At 57.4% G+C, this 18,062-nt stretch overlaps 1 protein-coding gene across 1 annotated transcript in view; it reads left to right on the top strand.

Moving 5' to 3' along the window:
* The window catches only part of SPMAP2L (sperm microtubule associated protein 2 like), a 546,678-nt gene that overhangs the window by 299,191 nt on the left and 229,425 nt on the right, over window positions 1-18,062 (top strand).

Raw genomic sequence — 18,062 nt, 5'->3', positions numbered from 1 at the left:
GGAATTACGATTCGCACGGGTACACCAGTACCGTACGAATCGTAAAAAAGCCCGACCGACCAAAAAAAACCTACCAATGCGATCCGGAAAAGCGCCGACCTGACGTCGGGACGCTCGCAGCCAGCCATTCACGACCCACGAATCACGATTCGCACCGACGTCACCCCGCACGGTGAATATTTTGCGGCAGCCAAAAACTGCCGGGAAATCAGGACGACGCGAACAAGGACCACCAGTACGCGACAGACAGACGACGACGCGAACAAGGAGGACCAGTACGCGACGGACACACAGGACCACGCGACCAGGGAGGACCCGTACGCGACAGGACGACGCGATCAAGGAGGACCCGTACGCGACAGGACGACGCGATCAAGGAGTACCAGTACGCGACGGACAGACATGGACCCGAACCTACGAGTCATCCCTGCCCTCATAGCAGTCCACCTCCTCTACAGGTTACGACGCAGACGCCGCAGAAGGTCAGAATAACTAAGGGAGGGGGGAAAGTGGGGTGGGGTGGGGGTGGCAGGACCAGGGCAGGCCACAAAACAACCACATAAGTCACACACCACACATGGCCTGGACATACCTGACTCCCATGCCCTGGTCACCACGAGGGGGTGGGGGCGTGTCCTGATAAGCCAGCGACCGCCACAACGGAAGTCCGTCACCACGCGAACCGGCAACACAACCAGACAGGTACGTCCCGTACCCACGCCTGAAGAGCGTGGGTACGAGTCGGACCACGCCCACACACGTCACCCCAACAATGGCGGGACGGATCGCACCCACGTGGCAAAGGCCTGGGTACGGGCCGCACAAGCATCACATAGCGTGGGGACGGATATGTACGGACCCTACCCCCATCCCGTATGCAAGGAGCGCACCCCCCACCCCAACAGTGAAAGTACGACCCGTACCCCCACCCGCGTATGCATGGAGCGTACCCCCACCCCAACAGTGTAAGTACGACCCGTACCCTCACCCGCGTATGCATGGAGCGTACCCCCCACTCCAACAGTGTAAGTACGACCCGTACCCTCACCCGCGTATGCAAGGAGCGTACCCCCCACCCCAACAGTGTAAGTACGACCCGTACCCCCACCCGCGTATGCATGGAGCGTACCCCCCAGCCCAACAGTGTAAGTACAACCCGTACCCCCACCCGCGTATGCATGGAGCGTACCCCCCATGCCAACAGTGTAAGTACGACTCGAACCCTCACCCGCGTATGCATGGAGCGTACCCTCCATGCCAACAGTGTAAGTACGACTCGAACCCACACCCGCGGACGTACGGACCGTACCCCCACCCCCACCAGTGTAAGTATGACTCCTACCCCCACCCGCGGACTCACGGACCGTGCCCCCACCCCAACAGTGTAAGTACGACCCGTACCCCCACCCGCGTATGCATGGAGCGTACCCCCCAGCCCAACAGTGTAAGTACGACCCGTACCCTCACCCGCGTATGCAAGGAGCGTACCCCCCACCCCAACAGTGTAAGTACGACCCGTACCCCCACCCGCGTATGCATGGAGCGTACCCCCCAGCCCAACAGTGTAAGTACGACCTGTACCCTCACCCGCGTATGCAAGGAGCGTACCCCCCAGCCCAACAGTGTAAGTACGACCCGTACCCCCACCCGCGTATGCATGGAGCGTACCCCCCAGCCCAACAGTGTAAGTACGACCCGTACCCCCACCTGCGTATGCATGGAGCGTACCCCCCAGCCCAACAGTGTAAGTACGACCCGTACCCCCACCTGCGTATGCATGGAGTGTACCCCCCATGCCAACAGTGTAAGTACGACTCGAACCCTCACCCGCGTATGCATGGAGCGTACCCTCCATGCCAACAGTGTAAGTACGACTCGAACCCTCACCCGCAGACGTACGGACCGTACCCCCACCCCCACCAGTGTAAGTACGACTCCTACCCCCACCCGCGGACTCACGGACCGTACCCCCACCCCAACAGTGTAAGTACGACCCGTACCCCCACCCGCGCATGCAAGGAGCGTACCCCCCAGCCCAACAGTGTAAGTACGACCCGTACCCTCACCCGCGTATGCAAGGAGCGTACCCCACACCCCAACAGTGTAAGTACGACCCGTACCCTCACCCGCGTATGCATGGAGCGTACCCCCACCACACCAGTGTAAGTAGACTCGTACCCTCACCTCGAATGCATTGAGCGTTCCCCCACCGTGTATGTTCCAAGCGTACATATCCTGAAATCGGAGGTGTGTGTGCAGAGTCCACCCAGCAGTGCCCTGAGACAGGAGGGGTGGGTGTGGAGTCCTCCCAGCAGTGCCCTGAGACAGGAGGGGTGGGTGCCTATCACTAACAGCAGTGCCCTGAGCCAGGAGGGGTGTGTGCAGAGTCCTCCCAGCAGTGCCCTGAGACAGGAGGGGTGGGTGCCTATCACTAACAGCAGTGCCCTGAGACAGGAGGGGTGGGTGCCTATCACTCCCAGCAGTGCCCTGAGACAGGAGGGGTGGATGTGGAGTCCTCCCAGCAGTGCCCTGAGACAGGAGGGGTGTGTGCAGAGTCCTCCCAGCAGTGCCCTGAGACAGGAGGGGTGGGTGCCTATCACTCCCAGCAGTGCCCTGAGACAGGAGGGGTGGGTGTGGAGTCCTCCCAGCAGTGCCCTGAGACAGGAGGGGTGGGTGTGGAGTCCTCCCAGCAGTGCCCTGAGACAGGAGGGGTGTGTGCAGAGTCCTCCCAGCAGTGCCCTGAGACAGGAGGGGTGGGTGCCTATCACTAACAGCAGTGCCCTGAGCCAGGAGGGGTGTGTGCAGAGTCCTCCCAGCAGTGCCCTGAGACAGGAGGGGTGGGTGCCTATCACTAACAGCAGTGCCCTGAGCCAGGAGGGGTGTGTGCAGAGTCCTCCCAGCAGTGCCCTGAGACAGGAGGGGTGGGTGCCTATCACTAACAGCAGTGCCCTGAGACAGGAGGGGTGGGTGCCTATCACTCCCAGCAGTGCCCTGAGACAGGAGGGGTGGGTGTGGAGTCCTCCCAGCAGTGCCCTGAGACAGGAGGGGTGTGTGCAGAGTCCTCCCAGCAGTGCCCTGAGACAGGAGGGGTGGGTGCCTATCACTCCCAGCAGTGCCCTGAGACAGGAGGGGTGGGTGTGGAGTCCTCCCAGCAGTGCCCTGAGACAGGAGGGGTGTGTGCAGAGTCCTCCCAGCAGTGCCCTGAGACAGGAGGGGTGGGTGCCTATCACTCCCAGCAGTGCCCTGAGACAGGAGGGGTGGGTGTGGAGTCCTCCCAGCAGTGCCCTGAGACAGGAGGGGTGTGTGCAGAGTCCTCCCAGCAGTGCCCTGAGACAGGAGGGGTGGGTGCCTATCACTCCCAGCAGTGCCCTGAGACAGGAGGGGTGGGTGTGGAGTCCTCCCAGCAGTGCCCTGAGACAGGAGGGGTGGGTGCCTATCACTAACATCAGTGCCCTGAGCCAGGAGGGGTGTGTGCAGAGTCCTCCCAGCAGTGCCCTGAGACAGGAGGGGTGGGTGCCTATCACTAACAGCAGTGCCCTGAGACAGGAGGGGTGGGTGCCTATCACTCCCAGCAGTGCCCTGAGACAGGAGGGGTGGGTGTGGAGTCCTCCCAGCAGTGCCCTGAGACAGGAGGGGTGTGTGCAGAGTCCTCCCAGCAGTGCCCTGAGACAGGAGGGGTGGGTGCCTATCACTCCCAGCAGTGCCCTGAGACAGGAGGGGTGTAACACATGTGTGTGAGGCCAGAATTATCCACATGCATACTGGCTACAAGGGAACATGTCCCCATGAACTCATGTCAACAGACTCCACACACAAGTACAGTGATCACCAAGGATGCCACGATTGTTGCAGGTGGAGACATGGCCCTGCATGCATGGCCAAAGTAGAAGGGCTCCGTCACACACACAGCTCATGTAGACACAGCTCTGCGCTAAACATTGGGAACACCCTGCAGGGAAGAAAGCTGGGTACACAGAGGAAGGAATACACCCTGGGACAAGTGCACCATGCAGTAACTGCTTACATGAACAAAGAAAGTTAGCCAACACCTTGTGATGGCACACAGATCCCAGGGTCCCACCAATGAGCAGTACACTACTACATATCCCACACACCCAAACCCTTACACACCACCCAAAACCATGTAGCAGCCCCACCAACACCAAAACCAGCATAGCAGTAGTGTGATAATGAAAACAAAATTAAGCTTTATTCAGCATGAGCACAATGTCCGTGGATCGCAGGCAGTTCAATCTTCACAAAGCCCATAGGGCAGTCAATGATTCTCAGCTGGATGGGGGACACAGTGGGATGCGTGTCCCCTACCTTGCCTGCACAGTCAAATGGCATCGTCTTCCACACTGGTGAGGGCATCAGGGGGGGGGGGAAGCAACAGGCACCGCAGGGACATCAGGGCAAAGGGGCGGCGTTGTGGGTGCAGGGATGGAGGACTCCACCACAGGGGGTGGGTCAGTGCCAAAGGCGGAGGCCAGGATGGCACTACACACCTTTGCAAGGTCCTCCAGGGAGTCCCCTGCACCCGAAGGGACCTCAGGCCCCAAGGAGGGGGGGGGGTCAGAGGGATGGGTCGCAGCGCCACCGGGGGAGGGTGGAGACAGGGGGGGAGACTCAACCACCCTGACCGGGGACCTCCTTGACCGCTTGCGTGGTGGTGTAACTGTGGGGCTCAGGGACAGAGCGGCCATGAAGGAGTCCTTGGGGGAGATGTGGCCAGGAGAGCTGAGGGGAGGGGATTTGGAGGGAGTGGACTGGGTGGAATGCGGACTCCCACTATGGCTGCGTGTCACACGTTTGCCCCCCGACCCAGTGGGTGTGCCTACCTCACCCTGTGTGTGTGTGTCAGGAGGAGTGCGGTGGACCTTCCCTGCTGGTGTGGTGCCCGTGTCCGTTGATGTGGGTGCATGCCGACGTCTGGGTGTACGTGGGACAGGCATGGGAGTGGGAAGTGTGGATGGGGCAGGGGTAGGTGGGGGGAGGTCGCGCTGCAGGAGACCCACTGCTGCAGTCAGTGTGGAGTCTATGGACCTCAGCAAGTTGCGTTGGTCAGCCTGCGATGAATGAATGCCCTCCAAGAAAGCCTCGATGTTGGTGAGGGTTTTGCCGTGGGCATGGAGGACATTAAGGATCGCAGCCTGACCAACCTGCAGTTGCCGCTGGATGTCCACAGACTCTGCATTGGCGGCAGCAGTGGAGACAGGGGCAGGGGGTGCGGTGCCTGGCAGGAAGGAGACATGCCGTGACCGGGCACGCTGGGAAGGGACACGAGCAAGTGGGAGGCGGCTGGTGGGAACTGAGGGGGCGGTGCGAGGTGTTGTTCCGCTGTCAGCTGCTGGTGCAGCCACCGCCCACTCGGAGACATCCTCCTCGGACCTGTCAGCTTCGTATTCTGACGTGCCAGTCGACAGGTCCTCGGCCGCACTATCCTCCACCTCTGTCCCACTCGATGTGCCAGCCCCGATGTCACGGCTGGCACTGGTGCTCGGTCCCTCCGCCTTGCCTGTGTCCATGTCTCCCTCTGTGTCCCCCGACGATGCTGTGGGCAGGGTGGAGAGACAGAAATTAATCAGACAGCTGTACACATCAGTCACATGAGTCCAATCGACATAGGTAACACTGCATAGCCTGAAAAGGAAGATCCCTAACATCTACTAAACAAGGTACCGATGTAGGGCATGAAACACACAGTTGGTTGAGCCACCATGCCACTGAAATACCATGGAGAGCATGAGACAATAGCTAAACACAGGAAACGGAGTCTGACATAGCACCCAGGCCCTGGGGACAATCCAGCACTGCATCTGCACCACACAGCGTTGGCGAAAATACCGATGACCAGGGACCATATCCATGAACTTGAGACACATGCTGCATAGGTAATGCTGAAAACATGCCCAACATGACTCGGTCACTGCACATTGCGTGTGTGTCCAGACACATCACACACTGCCCAGACCCAGCAAGTAGAAATCAGGATTTGACACATAGGCATTGCCCGCCCCAACAAGACCCTACACGAGGCAAATTGTTGAGACACAGGTGGCACCAACATCTCATAGTCTGGGTGATACACACAGGGGCAGGCAAAAAGCAAGATTGGACGCCAAACAGCCAAGGTGCGCCTGTACAAATAATGAGGTACCAGTGCCCATCCTCAGATGAGTATAACAAGACACACAGGCACTGCCAACTGTGAGTATGAAGAAGGACAATCAGGTCAGGCTGCACAGTGGACACCTGTACAAAATAGCACGTCTATATACATGGTGACAGGGGACAATGGCACAGAGCACAACCAACGCTGTAGACACTGAGATTGTCCACGTTTATGATGACACATACACCACTGAGGAAAAGGTGCCCCAGGGGACAGTAGTGGGCACGCAACTACATGCTACTGAATGGTAATGACTGCAACACACGTCACCATCCCTGCACTATGTGTATCGCACACTCATGCACATCATGTCACAGGCCACTACATAGGACATGCGCGCTGTAAGGCATGACACATGAGAGACCAACTCCCATGTCTGGAGTCAGCATCAGTGCCAACTGACATGGAACCCACATGCAGTGAACTTGACAGTGCACAGGCAAGGTCCCACAACCTGTTACACACCACCCCCACACATGATGCTACAGTCATTGTTCTCGTGGACAAAGCGCCAGCCTACATTACCTTGTGAAGGAGTGACTACACACAGACCAGGGAACACATTGCAAGGAGGGGAAGGGTGGCAGGGGCGCAGCGCTATACTGGGGCAAACAGGATCTGCACAGCACCTTTAAACCCTGCCAGTGAATTCATGCTACTGTACCCTTACAAATGCCGGTGACACACAACAAACACACATGTACCTACCCCCTTCCGGCTGCTGCATCGCCTGTAAGCGCCTCTCCAGGTCTGGAAAGACCACCGGCAGCACACGCCTGTGGAGGTGGCTCAGACGGCGGCGGCCGCGGTTCTTGTGGCTCTCAGGTGAGTCCCCCAGCAGGAGCCGTGCAATCCTCCGCGTCCAGCACCGGATATCCTGCCAGCGTTTCCTCACCTGGGGCAGGCTCCGCCTCCGACCATCCACACCCCTCACGGCACTGACGGCGGTCAGCCAGATCTGCTCCTTGGCAGTGGCGCCTACCTGTGAGGAGGAACAAGTGACATCACATCAATACACCAGCCACATGTCACAGAGAGACATATGGGTACAAATTAGCTGGTTACAACAAGGCATGTCATGCAGCCAACGCATTGCACCTTTGTCATAGGGACATCATCCCCTGGTGAGGGAAAAAGCAGTACGTGCCACAGTGGGTACACAGGTGGAATGATGGCAATGTCACAATCAATGATCAAGGCTCACACTGTGCATCACACCCACCCCTCCTGTCTCAGGGCACTGCTGTGAGTGATAGGCCCCCACCCCTCCTGTCTCAGGGCACTGCTGTGAGTGATAGGCCCCCACCCCTCCTGTCTCAGGGCACTGCTGTTAGTGATAGGCCCCCACCCCTCCTGTCTCAGGGCACTGCTGTGAGTGATAGGCCCCCACCCCTCCTGTCTCAGGGCACTGCTGGGAGGACTCTGCACACACCCCTCCTGTCTCAGGGCACTGCTGGGAGTGATAGGCCCCCACCCCTCCTGTCTCAGGGCACTGCTGTGAGTGATAGGCCCCCACCCCTCCTGTCTCAGGGCACTGCTGTTAGTGATAGGCCCCCACCCCTCCTGTCTCAGGGCACTGCTGTGAGTGATAGGCCCCCACCCCTCCTGTCTCAGGGCACTGCTGGGAGGACTCTGCACACACCCCTTCTGTCTCAGGGCACTGCTGTGAGTGATAGGCCCCCACCCCTCCTGTCTCAGGGCACTGCTGTGAGTGATAGGCCCCCACCCCTCCTGTCTCAGGGCACTGCTGTTAGTGATAGGCCCCCACCCCTCCTGTCTCAGGGCACTGCTGTGAGTGATAGGCCCCCACCCCTCCTGTCTCAGGGCACTGCTGGGAGGACTCTGCACACACCCCTCCTGGCTCAGGGCACTGCTGTGAGTGATAGGCCCCCACCCCTCCTGTCTCAGGGCACTGCTGTGAGTGATAGGCCCCCACCCCTCCTGTCTCAGGGCACTGCTGGGAGACATCAGGCACCCCCCCCCGGGACCCCCCCGACAGTACATGGCATGTGTGTTACACCTGGACACAATGGCAGAAGTCACAGTCACAACATAGGGACAGTCTGTGGCAGTGGCCTATGCACTCACCTGATACCCTGGTCGCCCATACAGCATGGAGTACTGTGGGAGGATCACATCCAGCAGAGCCATGTTCTCCTCCAGGGTGAATGGCTGTGTCCTCTCCACAGCCCTTGACATGGTTCCAGGGAATCAGTAGCAGCAGCTGGGTCGACGAATGCAAAGATGTGCAGGCAAGTACTCCCTCATGGGACCTGGCTGCCTTATATGTGCCCTTCTGCCCAGTCTCATGCACAGGAGTACAGAGTGATTGGTCACTCACATTTGCATCCTATGTTTCCACCAATCCCTTCAAACCTAGCAGTCTGTGGGTTCTCTATCGGTTTCATTCTCCTGCATGATGTCAGCCCCACAAACACATTGCAACAAAGTAGAATAATTCCAACTGACTTCTGCTGTGCACCTTCCAGAACAATTTCGAAATTTGAACTTGGTCTCCATGACAACCAGCATGCATGTAGGCCTTAATACTTGTCCCCTATGTAATTTGGAGCATCACACACAGGTACGGTGCGTTTCGGGGCCCTAGTGCACCCCAAATGCATGGCAACGGCCCGTACATGCATGCCTACGTTCACTATCACTATGGGTCTGCACGCGTATGCGTACTCGTAGTGGTACGGGCCGTACACTCGCATGTACGCTCACTATCACTACGAGTACGCATACGCGTGCAGACCCATAGTGATAGTGAGCGTAGATGCGTGTGTACGGTCCGTACCACTACGGGTACGCATACGCGTGCAGACCCATAGTGATAGTGAGCGTAGATGCGTGTGTACGGTCCGTACCACTACGGGTACGCATACGCGTGCAGACCCATAGTGATAGTGAGCGTAGATGCGTGTGTACGGTCCGTACCACTACGGGTACGCATACGCGTGCAGACCCATAGTGATAGGGCCGTACACACGCATCTACGCTCACTATCACTATGGGTCTGCACGCGTATGCGTACTCGTAGTGGTACGGACCATACACACGCATCTACGCTCACTATCACTATGGGTCTGCACGCGTATGCGTACCCGTAGTGGTACGGACCGTACAAATGCCTGTACGCTCGCCATCACGATGGGTACACATACGGCAGCACTCCCACAGTGATTTGGGAACATACACAGGCCCTCTTAGCAGCAGTACGGCGGTTTTTACACATCACAGTGGTGATAGGCGACACACAGGTAGGAATAGGGCGGACATACTTGTCCATGGATGGACATACTTGTCCAGGAATGGACATCAAGGCATCGTCTGTGCATTACTACATGTGTGGGGCACAGGTGTGACAGGCTGTGATGTGGAACATGCCTCCTGAGTGGAGAAGGCACCAGATGTATGATGAGATGTGCATAGGTGTACTGTGTGACGGTGCAATGTGTGCCAGGCATGCCCTTGACTCCTTTGACATGTGTGCATGTCGTACTGCGCACTTGGGGTGAGCGTCACTGGCATGGCACGGACACCAACACACGGAAGTGTCCCATGATGCCCGGTACAGGGGTCATGACACATGACTTGTCACTACCCACAGTGCACAATGTGACTATGTCATTTATGTGTCCGGGATTTTCATCAGGTTGATGTTGTAGCACCCTCAAAAGCTGCAGCCGTTGCAGCAACCAACATGTGTCTGTGTGTAGATTGTCATTGCACACTATTCCGCACACCATGCCACATGTGGTATCGGATGTGAGGTGCACATGTATGCATGGGACACGGAGTAGCGTGACAAGGCCATGTCAGCATCCTCACAAGGAATGTGTGGTGAGTCATGACATGTGCACCTTCATGGCAAGGTGTGTGGGCAGGCCTAGTGTAATGTCATGTGACCTGTGGCTCCAGTGTTCCGCTACCAGTCTCTGCAATCGGCATCCCACTTCTGCTGATGTGTGGGTGTATGTCACTCCTGTCTTGCGTCGGGCTGTTCACTTGCACTGGGACACAGCTATTCCCATGGCGTGGCATGGGGAGGTTCTCAATCTCCGTGTGTAGCTGGGTCTTGGAAGGAGTGTCACCTTGCATCCATACGTGTCCTGGGCATGTAGCACATACCTGACTCCCTATGTAGCATGTGTGTATTGCCAGATTTACATGTGCTCAGTAGACATGAGTTGTTGTCGTAGTGCACTCACTCTTCCTTGTCACTTCCAAATTACTGCAGAGCGCCGCCTCTTGCCCGAAGAATTCCAGACTTGGCTGCCATGCAGGAGAATGACAGGATCCGGCTCTACCGCTTCACCCAACCGTTGATCCTGGAGCTGACGGCGAGACTGGCACCACACCTGCAACCGCAGCACAGGTATCCTACGGCACTGACACCCCAGCTGAAGGTAATGGCTGCCCTACATTTTCTTGCCACGGGTACCTTCCAAAATACCATAGCTCATGTTGGTGGCATGTCCCAGAGCATGTTCAGCGGTGTGCTGCATGATTTCTTGGAGGCCATGTTGATTCACCTGGATGACTTCATCAAGTTCCCAACCCCTGAACAGATGACTGAGGTCAAGCGTGGATTCTATGCCCTGGGAGAGATGCCCCATGTCATTGGGTCCATAGATGGGACACATGTAGGTTTGGTACCACCACACGCACGGGAGGTGGCGTACCGCAATCGGAAGCACTACCACTCCATCAATGCCCTTGTGGTGTGTCTGTCCAATATGGTGATTTCACATGTCTGTGCTCGTTTCCCAGGATCAGCACACGATGCCTACATCATGAGGCGTAGCGGGATGCCTGATATGATGATGCAGCTGCGCAACGAACGGGCATGTGTTGTTGGTGGGTACAGTCTGTCTGTCCTGTATTCTGTATAGCCGACCAGCACGACCGCTTCACCAGTTCTAACGATGTCCATGTGCTTCCCATGTAGGGGACGCTGGCTATCCCAACATGCCTTGGCTGCTGACACCTCTCCGCAACCCCATCACGCCGGCCCAGCTCCGCTATAACACCGCCCATGGCCGGACAAGGCGAGTGATAGAGAGGACGTTTGGCATGCTGAAGAGCCGATTCCGGTGCCTCCACAAGACCGGCGGTGCACTCCCTTATGCCCCGGCGAAGGTCTGCAAGATCTTCATGGTCTGCTGCATGCTGCACAACATTGCAGTTGAAAGAGCTGTGCCACTCATCCTGAATCAACATGACGAGGACCATCCACCCGTGGAGGACGAAGGGCTTGGCAATGGGGCTAGTGATGTGGAGGATGTGGAGCCGCAAGAGGACATCCGGACTCGGCTCATACGCGACTTCTTTGCTTAGTGGTGAGTACCAGTGTCTGAGTGTGCACGCATTGGTCCCCGTGTGGCATGCGTTGTGATGTGTGTCTCCACCTGCATGTATGGCACGTGGGTCAGAGGTGTGTGTGGGTGTGTCACTGGAGTGATGGTGGCAGTGATGGTAGTATTTCCCCAGTCATAATTGTGACCTAGCATGTTGTCATCCATACATGTGTCGAGTAAATGCACATGCAAGTGGCTGTGCTTTTTGTGGCTGACTTCTTGTGTGTCTCTCTTCCCCAGGTACCTGCGCATGCCGTTTGCTGGTTGCATTGTTGTGGCACTGCTATTCCTCATGGACATGACATCGTGGGCTGACTCAGCGTTACAGGCACGGACACGTTTGGAAGTCTCCATGGGGTAAGGGATGCATCTGGGGTGTATTGGGTGTGGCAGTTGTTCACGATGTGTGCACACTGCCCCTGTCGGGGTTTGGTTCCTCTGCAGCCATGTCGCATCCCCATGGGACACGACATGCAGCTGTGTACACCTGAATAGATGGTCTGCCTGGTTGACAGTCATCAGTGATGGGATAGTGGATTGTGATGATGGCATCAATGTGTGTGACACTGCCCTCGGACACATACGGTTAGCATTGGCTTGACATGGTGTGGGACTTCCACATCAGCGGATCTATGGTGTATGGCAGGCTCTCCGTGTGCAGCTGTGGGTATTTAGCTGTTAGCCGACGCTTGTGTGCCAGTACCATGGCTATCACGCATTTGTGCTGCAGAAGGGGGGTGCCAGTGTTGGACCCACATGTCACTCCACATGATGTGTTCATGTGTACTTCGAGTTGCCTCTGCAAACCCGAATACATGACTAATAAAGGTGTCCCTATGCCTCCAAGGTGCCTCTTCTCAGTCAATGCTGGTGTGTTGGCACGGTGCATCCTGCATGTCTGGCATGGTATTCCCTGATTGTGGCTATGTGTCAATGTGTCGATTCGCAAGATGCAAGCTGTGTGTGTGGGCTGTGACTGTGTATTGGGCATGATGTCCATGACTGCGTGGGTATTGTGACATGTGCCATCCCCATGCAACCAACGTTGTCCAGGCCCCCATTCTCTGCATCCACCGGACTCAAGCTTGCAGGACATGGTTCTGCCACCTGTCTACACATACCTGGGTGCCACCCAGGACACTGGACTGGATCCCTGACCTCTGCGCAAGACTGTTGGTGTACTCAATGTGTGTGTCAGCACGGTTGTTCGGCCACTCCCTCAGCTGGTTGTGCCCATCACGGGTGTGTATGGTGCTCCATGTCTGTCTTGCCTAATAAACTGTGACCCATGTGTCCTGTGCCAGACTCAGGCCCCAGGGTGTGGATGGTTGAAGAGAAAAGATGACTCAGGCATGTTTAGACTTTACAAGACACATGTTAGGTAATAATGCTACCAGCAGGCATATACTCTTCATAGTGTGATTTATTATTGGGGGGGGGGGGGGGGACAAAGTGAGGGGCTTTCCGGGATTAGGGAATCCAAAGTTCAGTAGGGGAGTTGGTGTCCTTGCCATGGGAAATCCTCAGAGTCCATGCCACAGTCTTTGTCAACATTGGTCAGCCAGTGACCAGCAGGGCCATGTGGCAGAGAATGTCTCTTGATGCTGTGATGCTGTTGCTCCAGTGGGCCAGGTGCCAGGCCAGGTGTCCTGGGAGATGGTGATGTAGCAGCCACCCTCACGGTCCTTTCCGTGGACGACCCGGCCTCCTGCGGGGAAGCTCACCAGCAGGCCGTGACGACGTCTGGGATGCTCCGTCGGATGTTTCCTCCTCCTCCTCCTGATCCCTCCCTGTGGGTGGTGATGTTCTCCGCCTTCTGGCACAGGGAGGGTCGGCCATGGTGTCGGCCATCCGACGGAGTGTAGCGTGAATCCCCTGGAATGCCGTCACTTGCTCAGCCTGTCTGTCCTCCATCCTCCGTTGGTGTACCAGTAGACAGGCAATTAGCTCCGCATGTTGCTGGGCCTGCTGGGCCTTGATCCCCTCGAGGACGGACACAACCTGGGCCATGCCCGTGGTGTCCTGCCGGTATGAGTCCAGGATGTTACGGACATGGGAAAATACCGGATCCCCAGCCAACTGGTCAGGCTCGCGCCTCCGCCGTCCTCCACTCCCACCACCCCTGCCCACTTGCGCCTGGCCTGCACTTGTGGGCACATGGGGTCTCCGGGACCCCTGAGGGGTGGCATTGGCGTTGTCGCCTGCCTCCTCCTGGGTGCCCGGGACACCGTGTCCCTCCTGGCGAGCCTGGCTGCATTGTGGTGTTGGGGCAGGGATCCTGGGTGTCTCCTGGGATGTGGCAGGAGTGGGGGTGGTGGTTGGCACAGTTGTACCTGACGCAGGTGCTGCAGGTGGTTGGACACCAGAGGGGCCAGGTCGGTCGGGGTCGTCCGCAGAGTGGTGAGAGTGGTCGCTGCCGGTGGGATCGGGCTCCTGCAGATCCGGGTCCTGTGAGTGTTCCCCCCCAGTGTTGGGGGGTGCACCACGATGTTGACCTGTGTGTGAGAGAGACAATGTTAATTTTGGTCCATGCAACATCCATGTTTCATCCGTTTCAAAGTTGGCACATTTCCTCTTGGAATTAGGATCTGTCTTGCATTCCACTCACAGTGCACTTGTGCATGGGTGTGTCCCTTGGCCACCACTTTGGCCCCTTTAACTATGTGTGGCACAGTCTTACTTGCTGCGTCAAGTGTGACTGCAGTCAGCAGTGGAGTGGGCAGGTGTGGCGAGCCATGCATTGGCGCCTTCCGTGTAGCACTGTACATGCGCACATGGAGTGGATCCACACACTTATATGATCCAGGTAGCTTTCCTTGTGCTCGTGTACAGGTTGTGACATGGCCCTGTGTTTTGCCATGGTGAAGAGGGGGGGTTCTGGCACTGGCCACCCTTGTCTACATGCACGCAGTCTACCTGCTGACGAGCAGACATTCACACACGCAACACGGCTGATTAGCTCTCCCTGTGTCTCGCTCCCTCTGTGTCCCCCTCTCCCTCCCTCCGTGTGTCAGCCTCCTCCCTCTGTCCGTCTCCCTCCCTCTCTGTCCCCCTCTCCCTCCCTCTGTCCCCCTCTCCCTCCCTCTCTGTCCCCCTCTCCCTCCCTCCGTGTGTCACCCTCTGTCACCTCGGCCCAGCTTCCTGGGCACACACTGTTAGCAGATCTTTGAGTGGCCCTTGGCTTGTTGATGTGAGTTTGTTTCTGATCTCCAGGCACCCATTGGGTGTGATGTGTGTCTGTGCGCTGCTGCTGTGGTGGTGTGTGCTGCCACTCTTTCACAATGTTGGCTGTTCATTAGCTGCTGTCATGTGCTAAACAGTGCCTTCACCCCCATGTGTTGATGCAAGGCGTCCGCCATTTGCTGGCAAGTCATTCCTGTGTTGGGACACACTGTTTGTCTGGCTGTGACCTAGGCCATATGGGTAGAGTGAATTGTTGTCTGCTTCTGAGTTGCACTATGTGCTTTTTTGGGCCCAGCCTCCCGCCATCCGGGTTACCGTGTCATGTGTTGTTGTCTTCTGTGGCCTGTGACTTGACATTGTCCAGCTGGGTGCATGGGGCATGGTGGCAGCAGTGGCATGTGCGTGCTCATGGAGTGTGGTTGAGTCATGCGATGGCTTGTGGTGGTTGCGTGCCTGTTAGTGATGTTGGTTGTGGATGCCGTTCCCCCCATGTGAGGTGCGTTGTTTGTGTACTCACCCGGGTCTCGGAGTCCTTCTAATCCTTCTACTGCCTCCACCGGCAGTATGGCCATCACCCTCTCCTCCCAGGGATGGTAGTGTACGGGTCTGCGGGAGGGCCCTCCTCCGGTGGCGTTGGCCTGGTCGTGTTCATCCTGCCTCTTGGCTCGGACCCTCCTCCGCAGATCGTACCACCTGTTCTGGCATTCCTGCCTGGTCCGTCTGGTGTCCGCAACAGCATTCACAGCATCGACGATGGTCTGCCACATGGCTGTTTTTGCTGCCTGGCTGGTGTTTCTGACCAATGTTCCAAAGATCTGTGGCTCGACTCTGAGGATTTGATCAACAAGAACCTCCAACTCTCGGTTACTGAACTTTGGATTCTTGGTAGTGGGCATGATGAGTGGTGTGGATGGTGGGGGGGTGTGGATGGTGGGGGTGGTGTGTGGATGGTTGTGGGTGTGTGGGTGTGGTTGTGCAGGTGCGTGTGTGTGTGAATGTGATGAGGGTGTGTTTGTGAAGGTGGTTGTGTGAAGGTGTGCAAGTGTAAGGTGTAGTAAAGGTTGAGGTCTGGTGCTGTGGGTTGTCTGTGGGGTCTGGCAGCAGTGGGTCTGTTGCAAAGGCTCATGGTTTGTGTGTGTGGGCCCTTTTTATTGGTCCATTGGTGGGTGTGGCTGTGTTTGAATTGTGGGTGGGTTGGTTATAAGGAGTGGTGGTGTATTGGGCCTCTGTTTGTTTTTGGCAGTTGCAGGTCAGTGAAGGTGTTGTTTTGGTGTTTTTTGGCCATGTTTAGTGGCTTTGTGCCATTGGAATGGTGTATTGTTGTGTTGTTTTGTTTTGTCCTCGTTGTGTCCGTGCGTTTTGAGCGTGTGTACGGTGTGTACATGGGCCATTTGGTTGTACGGTGCTGTCCTTGTGTGTGGCTTGGTACGACTCGTACATGCGGTTGTGATGTTGGGGCCTGGGGTGCGCTCCGTAGTTAGGAGGTTGTGTTGGGGGTAGGACTCGAACGTACTGGGATGTACATACACGGTGGTTCGACACGTACAGGGGTGGGGGTAGGACTCGAACGTACTGGGTACACGGTGGTACTACACGTACTGGGGTGGGGGTACGACTGGAACGTACTGGGGTGTAGGTTCACGGTGGTACGACACGTACTGGGGTGGGGGTACGACTGGAACGTACTGGGGTGTAGGTTCACGGTGGTATGACACGTACTGGGGTGGGGGTGGGGCTCGAACGTACTGGGGTGTAGGTTCACGGTGGTACGACACGTACTGGGGTGGGGGTACGACTGGAACATACTGGGGTGTAGGTTCACGGTGGTACGACACGTACTGGGGTGGGGGTACGACTGGAACGTACTGGGGTGTAGGTTCACGGTGGTACGACATGTACTGGGGTGGGGGTACGACTGGAACGTACTGGGGTGTAGGTACACGGGGGGTATGACACGTACTGGGGTGGGGGTGGGGCTCGAACGTACTGGGGTGTAGGTTCACGGTGGTACGACACGTACTGGGGTGGGGGTACGACTGGAACGTACTGGGGTGTAGGTTCACGGTGGTACGACACGTACTGGGGTGGGGGTACGACTGGAACGTACTGGGGTGTAGGTTCACGGTGGTACGACACGTACTGGGGTGGGGGTACGACTGGAACGTACTGGGGTGTAGGTACACGTGGGGTATGACACGTACTGGGGTGGGGGTGGGGCTCGAACGTACTGGGGTGTAGGTTCACGGTGGTACGACACGTACTGGGGTGGGGGTACGACTGGAACGTACTGGGGTGTAGGTACACGGGGGTATGACACGTACTGGGGTGGGGGTGGGGCTCGAACGTACTGGGATGTACATACACGGTGGTTCGACACGTACAGGGGTGGGGGTAGGACTCGAACGTACTGGGTACACGGTGGTACGACACGTACTGGGGTGGGGGTACGACTGGAACGTACTGGGGTGTAGGTTCACGGTGGTACGACACGTACTGGGGTGGGGGTACGACTGGAACGTACTGGGGTGTAGGTTCACGGTGGTATGACACGTACTGGGGTGGGGGTGGGGCTCGAACGTACTGGGGTGTAGGTTCTCGGTGGTACGACACGTACTGGGGTGGGGGTACGACTGGAACATACTGGGGTGTAGGTTCACGGTGGTACGACACGTACTGGGGTGGGGGTACGACTGGAACGTACTGGGGTGTAGGTTCACGGTGGTACGACACGTACTGGGGTGGGGGTACGACTGGAACGTACTGGGGTGTAGGTACACGGGGGTATGACACGTACTGGGGTGGGGGTGGGGCTCGAACGTACTGGGGTGTAGGTACACGGGGGGTATGACACGTACTGGGGTGGGGGTGGGGCTCGAACGTACTGGGGTGTAGGTACACGGGGGGTATGACACGTACTGGGGTGGGGGTGGGGCTCGAACGTACTGGGGTGTACATGGACGGTGGTTTGACACGTACTGGGGTGGGGGTACGACTGGAACGTACTGGGGTGTAGGTACACGGGGGTATGACACGTACTGGGGTGGGGGTGGAGCTCGAACGTACTGGGGTGTACATAGACGGTGGTACGACACGTACTGGGGTGGGGGTACGACTTGAACGTACTGGGGTGTACCTAGACGGGTGGGGGTATACATACACGGGGGGTACGTGTCGGACGTACGGGGGCTGGGGGGAGTGTTGGGCGCGTATGCGGGCACATGTCTCCATGGTTGCTATAGGAGTTCGGTGCGGACGGTGTTTTTTCCATCCGGTTGTACGCTCGGACGCACGGGATGGATCGTGATTCCTCGGTCGGACTTGGCTTTTCACGTTTGTAAGGT

This window comes from Triturus cristatus, chromosome 2_2 (assembly GCF_964204655.1).
Source record: "Triturus cristatus chromosome 2_2, aTriCri1.1, whole genome shotgun sequence".
NCBI classification, from domain to species: Eukaryota; Metazoa; Chordata; class Amphibia; order Caudata; family Salamandridae; genus Triturus; species Triturus cristatus.
The sequence above is the reverse complement of the archived record's forward strand: the minus strand, read 5'-3'. Positions and strand labels throughout refer to the sequence as shown.